Genomic DNA, 7424 nt, shown 5'->3' on the forward strand with positions numbered 1-7424 from the left:
CAGGGCCACTGGCTGGAAAGCCTCTCTCCGAACATGTCTGTGGCTGCCTGTGGGGGAGGTGAGCTGCTCCCGCAGCCCGGCCTCCCTCCCCACACGTGGCATGGACCCGTCCCGCTGCAGGAGGTGATATTCTCTTGTGTGGGCGGGGATGCAATCAGGGAGTTCCAGAAGCGATAGTTGGTGTGACAGTCAACGCCATTGCGTCCCTTCTTAGAAGAAGCCAGCTGCACGCAGCAGCTTTGTGTCAGCTGCACAGCGACACAGCGTGCCACCCTGGCCAGGGGCAAGAAGTCCCTTCGCCGCCAGGCTGTGCAGGGCAGCAGGACGCGTATCCCGTAAGGCCCAGCCGAGGTGATGAAGCTTAGGAAGAAACGGGCGGCTCTGCGGCGCGCAGTGGCAGGCAGACGTGCTCGTTGTGCGGGCTGCCGCCAGATGGAGCTGCACAAAACGAACGGCAGGCCCCAGCGCTCTCAGTGCGACGCTCCCTTTCCTCAGACAAAATGTCCCCTGCCTTGTCTAGCTTTATTTCTTCACGTTCCTCTCTCTTGCAGCTGGTGGTAGAAGAGCTTACGCCTGGCTCCCGGTGCATAGCTGCACGCACGTAGTCACGAAGCAGTTACACTCTAACTCTCTTCTCCGGTTATGGAGGACTGCCATCTTCGCATCACCAGGACAGCCCTGCATCTCACTCCCAGGGGAAGCCATGAGCATGTGGGCAGACTCAGCCCACAGCCACCTTGGAATTCACAGGGTTGCTGTGCTCCCCGTTTCCTGCAGCCAGGGAGGGAGCTTTTTTGCTCCGAAAATGAACAGCTCAAAGGAAGAGCACTTCTGTGCTTGTCAATCACAGAATCATACAATGACTTAAGTTGAAAGGAACCTCAAAGATTGAGTTCCAAACCCCTTGCCACAGCAGGGTTGCCACCCACTACATCAGGCTGCCTTGGTGTTGTCTATTTCTTCAGCTTCATTTTTTTCTTCAGTGTAATATGCCAGTGGCTTAAGCTTTGAGGATTTCAGAGAGCCCTGTTATGACAAGAGCACAATGAAATTGAGGCAAGGTTCCTTCAGCCCAACACTGCTTATCTGTTCCTGCACCACCACTTCTGCATCTTCCCCACAGTAGCAGTTCTTCATTCCAGCATTCTGTGGTTCTTGCTCAGAGTGCAAAATTAAAAACAACAAAAACAGTTTCTAGAAACAAAACAGACTTGTCATCTGTCTGGAGGTGTTTCTCAAGAGGCTCCTAGAAATTTTCTAATATTGCTTTGCTTCCCCTGTACTTCTCAGGCCCATTTGTGACCTCTATAACTTGGAAGCTGGAGATTTTTAGATGAAGGAGAAAATCCCCAAGGAAATAAAGCAGATGTTTTTCATATTATATACATGTATAAAATGTATGTTTATTTATGTACATGTATTTTATGTGCATATTTAAAAGGTTAATGGTATGTATGTCTATTTATATATATATATATGCATGTATGAATGCATACACATTTATATGTAAAAGGTCAATAGTGCGGTAAGGAAAGCGAGTCTCAGTATTTCTAGCTGTTCTATTTAATTTTAAAACACTGTAGGTCACCTAGGATGGCCATAAAGGCTGGTAGTCATCACCATGTTCTGCAGGTTTTATAGGCTTACCTTCAGAGAAAATCCCCAATGCAACCTTTTCTCTCTCAGCCTGCTAAATTCAACAGCACTCTTTATCATGGGGTACTTTCCATCTAATTACTGGAGGGAGAAGGCAACTGAAGATTGCAGTACAATTTTCCCCAAACAATCCTAATTTAAAATGAACTAAAGGGCCTGTGTGAAGGCAATAAGGAGAAAAAAAAAAAAAAAAGGTGGGTAACAGATGGTCCTAGAACTGAGGAAAGCTCTCTAAAATGAGCTCAACCAGACTAAGCTGTGAGAGGCTCCCAACAAATAGGCCAAAATAGCCTCTGCTAAATACTGGAGTCATTATCAAATACACAGATCTGTCTGCAAACAAGACAGTGTTTGTACTGAAAGGAAGACTGTAAAAAGTACAGCCTCCTTATTCTGCATATTAACCAGAAGTGACTTTATTAAAGGTGTGTGTTGCTGTTCAAGTGCCAATAATGAGCTTTCACCAGATGCTTCTCTCTCTCTTGTCAGTCCAATACAGGTGTGAATGCAATACACGTGTGATTTCATCCTGCCAGTCTTACTGGGAGGTAGGAAAATCTGACTGCAGTTGATCTTACGTGTGTTTCTATATTCACACCTCTACAGAAGACTGATAAAGGCCCTGATCAAGCAGAGCACTCAAACACATGCTTAGCTTCAAGCAGCCTTGTTTTGTTCCAGTGATTTCACATCAATGGGAACAGGCATATGCTGGGCTTGAGTGCTTCTGGGTACAGCCTGCACAGTCCTCTGCTTTCTGGCATCTGTGTTGGTCTCCCTCTGGAAAGCATTGGGGAAGGAGCAGGACTTGGTTCAGGAGGCTCAGCTTCCAGGTTTGGAATGAAGTTCATAGTGACTGCTTTTCCTTCCCACTGCAAACGCAGAACATTGTCAGCACAACATGGTGGAGTCTTGAATTCTCTTGTTGCTTTTTTTTTTTTTTTTAAACCAATTTCCTAAGGATGTAAGGTTAATGTGACCATATTCTGCACATTGCTTCTGTACCTTCCTCCTCCAAGAATGCCAGAGGCAGGATTTAAATGTGAAGTTGACAACTTGGAGAAGCAGACTGCAAAATATTAGGATGAAAATCTGTAAAGACAAGTGCGAAGCGCTAAACTTGTTTAAGAGTAATCAATTTCATGAATACAAATTGGGACCAACTAGCTAGGAAGTAGAGGAGAATTGGTTCTGGAGATTGCGGTGGGTCATAGACTGAACAAACCTGTGACAGACTGGTGTGAAGTAAATGAACACTGTGCAGGGCTGTGTAAGCATCAGGATGGCCAGCAAGACCTATAAGCTGTCCTGCAGGTGTTTCTCCTGTATGTTAGCCAATGGTAAGGCTTCTGCTGGAGTTATCTGCATTGTCATTCATAAATGCAAGATTTGGAATAACTGATGTCAGAGGGGCTGTGGAAGGTCCAGTGTTGGAAGCTTGTAAGTGTGCAATGGTGAGATGCTAAACTGACAGATCAGTAACGTTTACTCCTATGCTTGGGAAGATATCTCCTGGGGTTCAGGTCATCGTGTGGTGACATAAAACATGCTGATGCAATAAAAAGGCTTCACACACTCCAGCTGTGCATGGAAGCCCTTGCTTTCAGCAAGTACCCATGTGTTAGACCTTCAGAAGGCAGGGCTATCTGTGTAGTCTGTGTGCAGACTATACAGGCAAGACTATCTATGTAGTTTGCATCACTGTGCCTGTTTTAGAGGGAGCAGAGAATAACGCTGAGAGAGAGAGAAAAAGGCACAGCCACCAAAGATTTCCTGTCTTCCTATAGAAATATGAGAGCAGAGTCATGCAAGAGTCATGTGGAAAAAGAAATTACTGGAATAACGTAGGCGTGTGCTGTGTTTGTTTTGTTTTCAGTTTTAATACACTGAGAGACTTCGAACAGAAAAAGGCAACTTTGGCCAGCTCCTGTCAGTTCTCCTTTCTCTCTTTCATACTTCATCATTTGCAGATGACAAGGAAGATAACTGTGCTGCTCCACAAAGGCATTGATGGCAGTGGTATTTTGTCTTACAAAGGTTTCAGTGTTCCTCCAAAAAATATAATGCAGAAAAAATGCAGAGGTGAGCAGCACAGATCACCTAATGAGATTTTGCTCTTGGCTTCCCTAACAGAGATCCTGGCTGACTGTGCTCAGGGAGACTGGAGAAGTTTCTGCCCAACTACACGTTGCTAAAGAGACGTCCAAAAAACCAATTAACCAATTTCTTAACAGCATGATACTCAAGTCCCTTACAGACATGCCTGGCTTTACTCTTCTAATCTTGCTAGCAGGAAGGAAAATCTGATTGCAATTAATCTTACTTGACAAATAGAGAAGTGAGCCAGAAAGGCAGAAGGGCTCGCTGAAGGCAGCGATGTGGTGGAGCAGCAGAGCCAGGTCACGAGCTCAGCCCAACCCTGCCAGGCATTGCCTCAGGTGCACAGACTACCTCCCCTTGCAGCTGGGAACAGAACACCCCAACTGCCCTTAAAGTCAGCATGCTGGTGGCTTTTTGTGTTCTCAATTCTTCCTCTACTTTATCTTTACCAGCACAGTCAATAAATATTCTTACCACTGTCACGGATGAGTCAGATTCAACATCATTTATTGTGTTACACTGCTGTGAGAGCCACGCACTGAGCAGCTCTCCAGCTGTCTTCCACCGAAAAGGAAATATTTTACTGGAAAAATGAGACTCTGGTGCCATTGTGCTCACCTGGCTGAGCTGGGGGCACAGAGATAGGTGGGCAGAGGGGAAAGTGTGATATTGCTCAGTGTGAGCAGCACTCTGAGATCTCCTGTACCCATAGCGGTGTCAAGAGCTGCTAAGGGCTGGCGTGAGGAAACATTCTCTCACCTGTGTCTATTTACATAGATAGATATGCACAGAAGGGATTTGAAAAACAGTGTATCGCCATGTGGTACAAAGTAAATTACTGTTGATGTGTGTATTTCTAGAGGAAACAGGGATTAGTTTTAGGATACCTACACTTGTATTGAAAAGACTGTGGAGGGCAAGCATTTCAACTGCTTATCATACTCCTCTTAATTATTTCATTCCTTTTCTTTTAAGGAGTGGCTTGAAAATGCAGTATGCACTGCTGTATGCACACTGTTTGCACTACCTTACAAAAACGAATTGCCTCACCTGTAAGCAGCACAAAGACTGACGCAAAGCGTTCTCTTGTTAAGCTGTGATAGCCAACATGATGACTTTTTCTAAAATGCAGTTTTAATAGTTTTGCTATTCCTAAATATATTTGACTGTTTTGCTATCTTGTTCTGCAGCTCATTATTTCCCAGCTGGGAATAGAGCATACTGTGGGCCGAGGCAGCTGGCAGATGGACAGGGAGGAAGAGCTGCCATCCCCAGCAGGCCTCACCCACACTTGCTGGGGAATTGCTTTCCTCACAGCACAGCCCCAATTCAGGTTAGTTGGCAGCTATTCATTTCTGAAGGAGTCTTATGATACCCAATTCTAAAAGAAATGCAGCAAAGAGTTCTGAGATGTATTTCTACATCTCACCCCTCTGTACAGCAATAGCCCCCTCTCAATACAAGATACACAAAAGAAAAATCTATTGCAAATGAAGACTTTATTCCCTCCTCACGCTTCCATTTCTTCTTATGTCTTCAGCTATGAACAGAACTAATTGGAAAACTCACACTACTAATTTTCCCTTTGGTTTTGGACTGATGAATTCATCAGCTCCCAGATAGAGAGGCAATGCCAATTACTTCAGTCTAGTGTTTTGAGGGATGAAGAAAGGAAGTCCATCCAAGCACACTTATTTAGATGTCTGAGAAAAGTTTTGAGTTCAGAACACGGGGGTCCCCGGGGGCTATCTTCACTGCAGCAATGAATAGCATTGGTTCTGATCTCCCACAGTTTGACTGTACAGCTGGGAAAGCAGATGAGTTTCTTCAACATGTGCTCTGTATCCCAAAATACATAACAAAATGCTTATGGTACATATGGGACTTGGCTTTGCGATCATTTTGCAGGCAGCAAAGCACGGGAACAGGCTGCTGGGCCATAAACACATTGCTGTTGCACCAGGGCTTTAGTCCCTCACTGGGACTCCTCTCATCCTCTCTAAGTGAGCCCTCGTTTGACTGCTATCAAACCATGGTGACAATCCGGGGAGTCATGGCCAAAGTGGCACTGCGAAATTCCCCTTCCTGTGCCATGTACCTGTTAGCATAAACAAATGCAAATTAACGTGCCTTCATTTGCACAGTGTGCTGCAAAGAACAAAATACATGACTTTTCCAAGACACTTCCCCCATGGTAAAGATGGCACAACCAAGTTATGGTAATTATTTGCAAATGACAATGTTTGTACCAGCAGCTGAGTTAGGGGCTTCTGTCCATTCAGTTGGAGGGCAGCAGTGACAGCACTTGAGGTAAATTGTTCCTTTTTCTGTGGTCGGAGAGCTGCTGCTGGCTGCACATAACTGCCTCCAACGTATGGGAAGGGCACAGAATTCCCAGGAGACCCTCTAGGACCAACAGAGATTGACCGCAACAGTATTCACAGTGAGTTATTGGAATTGTCCCACGCCATTCCTCAAGCAAAAGCTGTCTCAGTTCCAGGAAAAGATCAAACATATTAGCTAAATCCCACACACGAGCACTGGGTTCTCCAAGGCAATTTCCAGTTCAGCTCCAGGAAGGCCACAGTGCTGCGAGTGACTGCTCCCCTGTGACTGACTGCGCTGGCATGGCACACACGTCAGGAAGTGCACTCATTTACTGCAAATTGCAGGGCTGGAACCTGGGACTTCAGATCCTTTAGGATGGAAACCTCTTTTAGCTGGGGTTATATACAGTGCATAATAATAATAGCCCTGTGTCTAGCATAATGATGGCCTACCACGTCTACTCATTAGCACTGATGATCATGTCGCAGTATTACCAACAATTTGCTTCTCCAGAAAGCAGCTGGATGGCAGAAGGCACTAAAAAGTTTCCCTCTGCTAACCTACCTGGTGGCATGAATAGGGGATGCTAAATCCTTGTAAAAAGACAAAACCTAGACATCCTTCCTTCTCTCATTAAAAGGCATTTTCTTAGGAGGAGGTTAATTATTTAACAAGCTATCTGATTCACCTCCTTAGCTCACTTAGCTTGGCTGTCCTGGTGCTCCCTGTGCTGTGAGGATACTGTGCTGTCCCCAAAGGCGAGAGGGATGCTCCAGCACCTGCCCAGGACTGCTGAGGCGAGCTCCTCTCTACAGAATGGGGGGATGGAGGCTGGGGCGGCTGCACATCTCTGCCCCTGCCCTACTGCAGCAGCTCCTGCTGCAAGGGCACGCGGCCAAGACTTGCATGCAGAACGGCTGCAGAGCCCTTAACAGGAATGGATTTGTTAAGAGGATGAAAGCTACACCTTCTAGGATGGCTAATATGATCTTGCAGTCGCACAAAGATGCAGAGACTCCCATACAAGTAATTTGGGGCTGCATACATTCTGACTTTCCAAAATAACTCAAGAAAATACAGTTGTGTTTACCAGAAACCTTTCAGTGAGTACCTGAGCCTGGGCTGCCCCTGGAGCAGTGGTGTGCCACATCCACACAGGTGGCAGAGCCAGCTAAATAGAGAGCAGGAGGCAGCAATAGCCCACACATGTCTGTAGGGTATGCTTCTGTGGAAATGCAGCTCTGCATCCCATGTGCTCAGCTCTGCCCCATCCCAACCCTCTGGCACCTGCTCTCATTTTAAAATGCTTGAAGATCATCCAGCCGCATCTTTGACTTTCA

Source organism: Centrocercus urophasianus, unplaced genomic scaffold (assembly GCF_019232065.1).
Source record: "Centrocercus urophasianus isolate 14NV4802_14NV808 unplaced genomic scaffold, USGS_Curo_1.0 seq_11, whole genome shotgun sequence".
Lineage (NCBI taxonomy): Eukaryota > Metazoa > Chordata > Aves > Galliformes > Phasianidae > Centrocercus > Centrocercus urophasianus.